This window comes from Myotis davidii, unplaced genomic scaffold, assembly GCF_000327345.1.
Source record: "Myotis davidii unplaced genomic scaffold, ASM32734v1 scaffold2958, whole genome shotgun sequence".
NCBI classification, from domain to species: domain Eukaryota; kingdom Metazoa; phylum Chordata; class Mammalia; order Chiroptera; family Vespertilionidae; genus Myotis; species Myotis davidii.
Window position 1 is genome coordinate 160679 of NW_006288970.1, and position 8863 is coordinate 169541.

The window sequence follows — 8863 nt, forward strand, 5'->3', positions numbered from 1 at the left end:
CCTCTCCTTCCCTCTCCTCCCCTCCGTTCCCTTCCCCTCCCGTCTCCTCTCCTCTCCTCTTCTTTCCTTTTCATATATTTTTATTGATTTCAGAGAGGAAGGGAGAGAGAGAGAGAAAGAGAGAAAGAGAGAAACATCAATAATGAGAGAGAATCATTGATCGGCTGCCTCCTGCACGCCCCCTACTGGGGATCGAGCCCACAAACCTGGCATGTGCCCTTGACCGGAATCAAACCTAGGACCCTTCAGTCCACAGGCTGACACTCTATCCACTGAGCAAACTAGCTAGGGCAGCCTCTTCTAATAATTTCTTTAAAGCCTTAAAAACAAAGCCCATGCTATTATCCCTACTTTCTATAATCTTCTCTATTGAAATGATTTTGTGTATGAAAATAAAACATGAGTTGACAATAGAGAATTTAGCAAAAGTGCAGTCGCCCACTAGACGATGGTGTTGCTTAAACATGCTTTCCTTTCATCCGCACTGTCCTCCAGAGAGGAAAAATATTTATTTCAGGCCCTGTTAGCAATATAAACTATAAATTCTCTAAGTTATTTGAGATGTGGAGAAGAAAATAAACCTGCATTCTAGATGCGTATTAAATATTCTTATCTTTGATGGACAACAAAGAAAGAGATCAACAGGGACATTCCAAACAATTAAGCTACACAGCCAGGGCTAAGGTACTAAATTTTAGATAAAATTGAAACCACAAAATAGAAGTGTTAAAGAAGAAAAAACAATACACATTTGAATGGTTTGCTATTCAACTTGTTGGCACAATTTTTACTTCAACATTCTTGACTGAATTTATTATGTATTTCCAAAGCATATTGGGTAGATAAATGATTTGGAGCAGTTGCTCAAAAACAGAGATTTTTCTTTGAAAACTATGATTGCTCTTAACGTCCCCACATACATACACAATAGCACACCAAAGATACTCCATTTATTATAATCTATACAGTTAGAATTATTTTTCTACAGAGATGCCTAGCAGCAAAAAATAAGAATAATGTGAAACAACTTTTTTTTTTCATGTTTTGGAACCTATTTCTCCAAGATTTCAAATAGACATAGTTTAAAATGCAATGATAAACATAACCGTATAACCACATATAAATCCTGATGCTTATGAGAATCTGTCTAACTGCTTGCTCTCTCTCTCTCATACTCTTTTACTAAGGCACTGTAATATGTGATGACTGTCACTAAATAAAAGTTATTTTGAAACAGATATTGACACAATTGTAAAAAAAGCATATTTATTGTAAATATTAATTATCTTCCTATTCAAATTGGTAAAAAAATTGAAAACTAAACTCTAGAGGACTGTTTTACTAAACTAAGGTATATCCACAAGATAAATATTATCTATAATAATAAAAGCATAATATGCTAATTAGACCAAACGTCCTTCCAGATGACCTTCCGGATGAAGCCGGGGCTGTGAGGGAAGCCTAGGTCCCGGGTGCCTGCCAGTGGCTGGAGGGAAGCCCGGGTCTCAGGTGCCAGAGTCTTGGGTGGAGAAGGGAAGCCTGGGTCCTGGGGGCCAGAGGGAAGCCAGTGCTGGCAGCCGGGGAAGGAATGCCTACCCTTGCATGAATTTTGTGTATCGGGCCTCTAGTACAATCATAAAACTGATTTATATAAGAACTAGAGGCCCAGTGTACGAAATTTGTTCACTGGTAGGATCCCTAGCGGCTGCCAGTGCTGGCTGGAACATCCCTTCCTTCCCCCAACTGCCACCACCAGCTAGGGCCTCCCTCCCTTCCCCTAGCCAAGCCCCGCCCCCTGTTCGAACTCCTGGACAACCTCTTGGTTGAGGGGACAATTTGCATACTATGCTTTTATTATATAGGATTTGAATGACCTATGAAAATTATTTCCTTATAATTTTTGGTGAAATAAGCAGTGTATAAAATTTTATTAACTATTGTCATAAAGAAACATAATCAAGTTTATCTCTGTGTTGTGTAGCTATAAGCTATTTGTTTCTTTTTATATATGTATATGTATATGTACATGTATATGTGTGTGTGTGTGTATATATATATATATATACACACTATTACATTGTCTTACATTTCCATAAAAAGTATATGTTACATAAATTTTTACAATTTATAAAATGCTGTTTTTCAAGAAATACAATTATATTGAAACAAAAAAATGTTTTACAGTCCTGATAATTAAAGATATATACAAATAAAAAAAGTAAAACACATTTTCATTTAAAAGACCCCAGGGATCTTGTAACCTTTTAAAATTTTAGATAGGAATGTGTTTTCCCACAGCATTTAAATGTCTTAATGGCTCTAATACTTATGTGTGACCTGAACAAGTTACCAATATTTGGTCTTTGCACATAAAATAAATAGAATGTTTCACAAAGTTGTAGTAAAACCTTTTATTCACTTAAAACAACAAAATAATAAATATAGAGCATTTAAAACACTGCCTGCAACATAGAAGTTTTAAATAAATATCACTTTTCTTCCTCCCAAGTTCATATAGCTTGTTTATTATAAAATTGGTATTATAATCCACTTCTTTTACATTTTAATTTACTATTTATTAGTTTTTATTTACTAAATGGTTATCTATTTATTTAATATTATTACTACACTAGAGGCCCAGTGCATAAAATTCGTGCATGCGGGTGTCCCTCAGCCCGGCCTGCGCCATCTAACAATCTGGGACCCCTTGCTCCTGATCGTACACCTGCTCACTCTTTACCATCTGGCACCCCGCTCCTTAGTGCTGCCGCGGAGGTGGGAGGCTCCTGCCACCACCACTGTGCTTGCCAGCCATGAGCCTGGCTTCTGGCTGAGTGGCGCTCTCACTGTGGAAGTACACTGACCACCAGGGGGCAGTTCCTGCGTTGAACATTTGCCCCCTGGTGGTCAGTGAATGTCATAGCCACCTATCGTTCTGGTTGTTCTGCCATAATAGTCACTTAGGCTTTTAGTATATAGACTAGAGGCCTGTTGCACAAAAATTTGTGCACTTGGTGGGGGAGGTCCCTCAGCCTGGCCTGTTCCCTTTTGCAGTCTGGGACCCCTCGGGGGATGACCAAAGCCCACTCCCCAGGGGGAGTGGACCTAAGCTGACAGACATCCCCTGAGGGGGCCTTAGCACAGGTTGCGTGCCTGGCCAGCCTGGGTGAGGGGATGATGACTGTTTGCATCTGGTCGCACCCCTTTCAGGGTGGGTGTCCCCACTGGGGTGCCTGGTCAATCTTGGTGAGGGGCTGAGGGCCGTTTTCAGGCTGGTGGGTGACTGAAGCTCCCAACCTCTCCTTTTTTTCTTTTTTTTATTCTGGGATTTATTTACCTTCTATGGCTATCACTGGAGCTGAGAGCTGGCTCCAGCTCTGAGGCCTGGCTCCAGCTTGAGGCCTTGGCTGCTGAAAGCAGGTATCTGGGGTTTGTTTGGCTTTTATAATTGAAACACTGTTGCTTTCGGAGCTGTTGCTTTCAGGCTCAGAGCCGGGCTGCGGCAGGCGGGGAACCTTGGCTTCCTCCATCGCCGGGGCAACCAAGTCTCATGTTCACTTCAGCTGTGTGGCAGCCGGCTGCCATCTTGTTTTACAGTTAATTTGCATATCACCCTGATTAGCCAATGGGAAGTATATTGGAGGTACGGTTAATTACCATATTTGTCTTTTATTAGATAGGACAAGTAACTAGTTAATAATTACTTCTATTATCACTAGCTTCTCTTCATTAAGCTTATGTTCAGTTCTATGTATTAGAATGAATTATACATCAATTTTTAGCTTTCAAAAAACTGAAAGTAAGTAATTACTCTAGGTTGTACATGAGTAGGAACCTAGGACTCAAATCAGGTTCTGACTTTAATGCTGAGATACCTCATCTTTGTGATATCTCATTCTTCCCACCAGATCAGAGTCTGATGTCCATCCAAAACTGTAAAGTGAATTGAGCAATTGTCTAAATTGACTCTTATCAATTCGTTTAGTTGGTAATCAACTATGTTAAAAAGTATTTGGCTTAAGAATGATTCTGAAAAGGGATACCTTGCATATACCTTTTATTGTAGAGATTTGGGTTCTCCTCATTTGTGGTCCACAAACAGCAACCAGTCTGTCAAGACTACAGGCTGTGTTCAACATCACTAGTTATTAAGGAAATGCAAATTAAGTCACAATGATATATTACCTCACATCTGTTAGAATGGCCATCATCAAAAAGATGGTAACAAATGCTGGTGAGGATGTAGAGAAGAAGGAACCTTTGTGCATTGTTGATGGGAATGTGAATTGGTACAGCCAGTATGAAAAACAGTCTGCAGGATCCTCAAAAAATTCAAAATAGAACTAGTATATAATCTAGCAATTTCACTTCTGGGAATATATCCCGAGGAGCCCTGCACTTCATGTTTATAGCAGCATTATTTACAATAGTTAAGACATGGAAACAACTTAAGTATCCATTGATTAATGAATGCATAAAGAAGTTGTGGTATATGCACAATGTCAATAGGTTATTAAAACTGCAGAAAAAGATATATAACAAAACAATATTACCATAGACTAATTGATATAAACAAGAGTTAAGATCCTACACATCTCATCAACATTATGAAATGAGATTGAATAAAACAGAACTTGAGGACCTGCTGTATTATTCAACCATAAATACACATACACAAAATAAAGAAAACAACCAAGGAAATCATATCATTTGTGACAACATGGATGGACCTGAGAGCAGTATGATAAGTAAAATATGTCAGATAAAGACAAAAACTGTATGATCTTGCTTATATGTGGAAACTTTAAAAAAAATCTAACAAACTCATACAAAAATAGAGATCACACTTGTGGTTACTAGAGGCAGAAGGTAGGCAAAAGGGAAATTAGAGAAAAGTGATCAAAAGTTATGAATTTTCAGTTATAATATAAACTAGAGGCCTGGTGCATGAAATTCATGCACGGAGGGGCGGAAAGGTTATGTCCTTCAGCCAAGCCTGCACCCTCTCCAATCTGGGACCCCTTGAGGGATGTCCAATTGCCCATTTAGGCCCGATTCCACAATCCAGGACTGCTGGCCTCCAACTGCTCGCCTGCCTGACTGCCTAATTGCCCCTAACTCCTTCTGCCTGCCAGCCTGATCACCCCTTAACCACTCCCCTACCAGCCTAATCAATGCCTAACTGCTCCCCTGCCAGCCTGAGTGCCCATAACTGCCCTCCCCTGCTGACCTGGTCACCCCTAACTGCTCTCCCCTGCAGGCATGGTTCCCCCCAACTGCCCTCCCCTGCCAGGCTGGTCACCCCCAACTGCCCTCCACTACTGGCCCAGTCACCCCTTACTGCCCTCCCCTGCTGGCCATCTTGTGTGTTGGAGTGATGGTCAATTTGCATATTACTATTTTATTAGATAGGATAAGTACTAGTAATGTACAACATGATGGCTATAGGTAACACTGCTTGATGATATATAGCAAAGTTGTTACCAGAGTAAATCCTAAGAGTTCTCATCACAGAAAATTGTCTTCCTGTTTTCTTTTTATTGTATCCATAGAAGAAGATGTATGTTAACTTAACCTACTGTAATACAGAAAAGCCTCAGTTCTCAAACATCTCCCATCTGGAATAAATTTAGTTCTCAACCAAGTTGTTCATGGAAAAAATGTCTAAGTTGTTGACCAAAACTTCCCTTTTCAATTTGACTACCCTTTCATGCTGATACCTCAGCATGACAAAAAGCATCTCTAGGCAGCAAAGAAGAGAATTTTTTTGTTACTGGGTTAATGTAACTATTTAGTTTAATAGTTTTGTGCCAAATTAAAACTATTAGCACAATTTAAAAACATAAATAAACCATCAAGGGTGCTAATGTTGCTAAGGATATGAAAGAAACAATGATCACAGGCAATTGAAGAAATAAATAAAATAAAAAAAAACCCACAAAAAACTGTTGTTGATTTGGATAAACAAGCAGATAGCCAGTGATGTGTGAAAAAGTGAAGATACCTCCTACTGACCTGAAAGATACCCCTGGAACAAATGCTGAAAGTGACTCATTTAAGGCTAATAGGAAATGGTTCAATAAATTTAAGAAAAGAAGTGTTTATTTATAGGTTAAACAGTATACTAGCTATGTACTGTATATAAGAAAGGTGAAAACAGGGAGGGATTTGTGAGCCTGGAATGGATTATTTCAATTTACATTATTCCTAGTGGGAAAAAATGATTTGGTTTTTAAACAAATCACTTCTCAAAGAGCCTTCTGGAAAGAATTAAGTTCAACAATTAAGGTCTTACTAATCATTTCACATATATGTAACTCAAACCATCAAGCTGTGCACCTTAAATTTAGACAGTGATATATGTCAATTATTTCTCAATAAACCTAAAAAATTATGACAGGCTGTTGAAAAAAGAACTATGAACAAAAAGCAGAAGTTTGGCACATGATGTACAAAGTCTATTGGCAAAAGATGAAATAATAACTACTCTCCCCCCTCACCCAACAAATTTAAACCTACAATAAAATTTCTTCAAAAAAATCACAAATTGGTGTCAGGTGCGACAGATAGCATTACAGGATGTTATACAACACTTTCTAAAACTGCGTAATGCAAATTCAGAAATTTACACTGAAAATCGCATTGCATTGACACACAGTTTTTTTTAAATGGCATTATGGGTGTGTCTAGCAAGCTAGCTTATTATAGATTTACCTCTTCATAAAGAAAATATGTCATTGGTAATTTTTTTACTTTATCAACCTTTCTCCTCTCTACCTGGAAGAATAATGTAAAAGTTAAAAAAAATAACAAAAAATTCAAACACAGAACGGAAGTTGCAGGGTTCCACTGGAACAAGCTGAAGCTGGCACTGCTGTTTTCAACCGCTGATGCATACACGTATTCTACACACTTCTTCTCGCAGAATAGGTTGTACATGTGAGTGCTCATTGAGGAATATCACCCTGGCTGATGGGCAGTAACATGAAATGAATTTTCAGATCCACCAAACACTTTGCAATGCAAAGCAACCTGCAGCTTTCCAGATAATCAATATCACTAGAAACTGTAATAACATATGTCATGCAGAGAATATGCTCAAAAACTGTGTTTATGTTACCTCCCATCTTCATGGAAGCCTGGGTTTGCAAATCACGTTTAAATAGATACTGACTCTGGTTTTCTTGTGAAAGGAGATTTATATTCCCCAGTTAATTAGAAACCAATGAAATAGGCTAGGTATTATATAAACCAACACATACAGATAAGAGCATTAATATTAGAAATCCATAGAATTTTAAGCAATAAAAAATAGTATGGTGTTTGCCTTAGTTAGGACTCTAGCTTATAAAAGACAGAAGATCAACACAAACTAGTAGTAAAATACATTGTCTGCCTGGATTCCAAGGAGTGGATGGAGTTGACTTTAGATACAATTTGGACTCAAGTACTCACATAGAGTTATAAGTACCCTATATTCATTTTCTACATTTCTAAGCTCTTCTTTACTTTACTGGAGTCTTCTGAAATGGGTGCTTTTTTCACAGTTAAAAAAAAATGAGCCAAGGTACTTGCAATCTCCAAAGAAAAGAATTATTCTCTTCCAGTATCTATAGATATCCTCTTGATGGCATTAATTAGCCTTGTTTGTTTATTGACAGAGACTCATAAATTGATTTCTATAACCATTCTTACTTCATTCGTGGAAACAGAATCCTGGACCTTAGTTTGATAGATTTCTACTTGGAATAAGTCATCACATTTCCCAGCTCCCCTTGTAGCTAGGTGTCATGTGGCTAAGTTCTGACCATTGAAATGTAAGCAAAATGTTATGTGGGACTTCCAGAAAGAGGTTTAAAGAAAGTTTTGTTTAAGTCCAATTTACCAATATTTCTCTGTTTTTAATGTTTTTTTGTGTTTAGTTATTTCAAGATTATGAATTTTTTTATAATTTGGAATTTTCGTATTATACTTATAATAATCTCTGATTTTTGTGTGTGTAAAGCAATAAAATATGATAGGTTAAGATTTATGTTTTCCATATGGATAGCCACTTGTTTCAACTATATGGCTATGTGGGCTGTAAGGGACTTTTCCTTTCTGCATTAAACTGGCGAGATCTTTCTGAAAATCATTTGATCACATATGTATGCCTATATTTCTGGTTTCATTTTGTTCAACACTGCACTCTTGTGATTACTGTAGCCTTATAGTAACTCTTGAAATCAGGTACTGTAAATTCTCCAACTTTGTTCTTTTTCAATATTGGTTGATTATTCCAGATACTTTTCATTTCAAGATAATTTCAGAATAATCTGTTCCTTTCAAAATAACTTGCTGGAATTTTGATAAGTTTTGCATTAGTTATATATTTTAATTGAGAGAAAATTTTAACCATTCTGAGTTTTCTAGTCTATATGAGTGACCTGGCACTGCATTTTCTTAGGCATTATTCAATTTCTCTCAGCAATGTTGTATAGTTTCCAGTATGAACGTCTTATGCAAATTTTAAAAGTTTAATTCATAGGTATTAATCATTTTATTGATACCATTGTAAAAGGTTTTAAAGTTTTATTTTTGATATTGCCAATCTATCCTATTTAATAAAAGAGAAACATGGTAATTGGCGTACGACCCTACACTTCCCATTGGCTAATCGGGGCAATGTGCAAATTAACTGCCAGCCAAGATGGCGGCCAGCAGCCAGGCAGCTTGAAACTAACATGAGGCTTGCTTGCTTCAGTGACGGAGGACTCCAACATTCCCTGCTTGCCTTGCCAGCCTATGAACCTGCAGTTTGAACATTGTAACAAATATAAAAGCTAAACAAAACCCCAGAAACCAGCTTTCAGCAAGCTGCGAT

At 37.6% G+C, this 8863-nt stretch overlaps 1 protein-coding gene across 1 annotated transcript in view; it reads left to right on the forward strand.

Annotated features, from left to right (window-relative positions):
• The window catches only part of LOC102772862 (low-density lipoprotein receptor-related protein 1B), a gene marked incomplete at both ends in the record, with an annotated part of 158509 nt that overhangs the window by 143686 nt on the left and 5960 nt on the right, over positions 1–8863 (forward strand). The gene's annotated exons all lie outside the window — the stretch shown is intronic.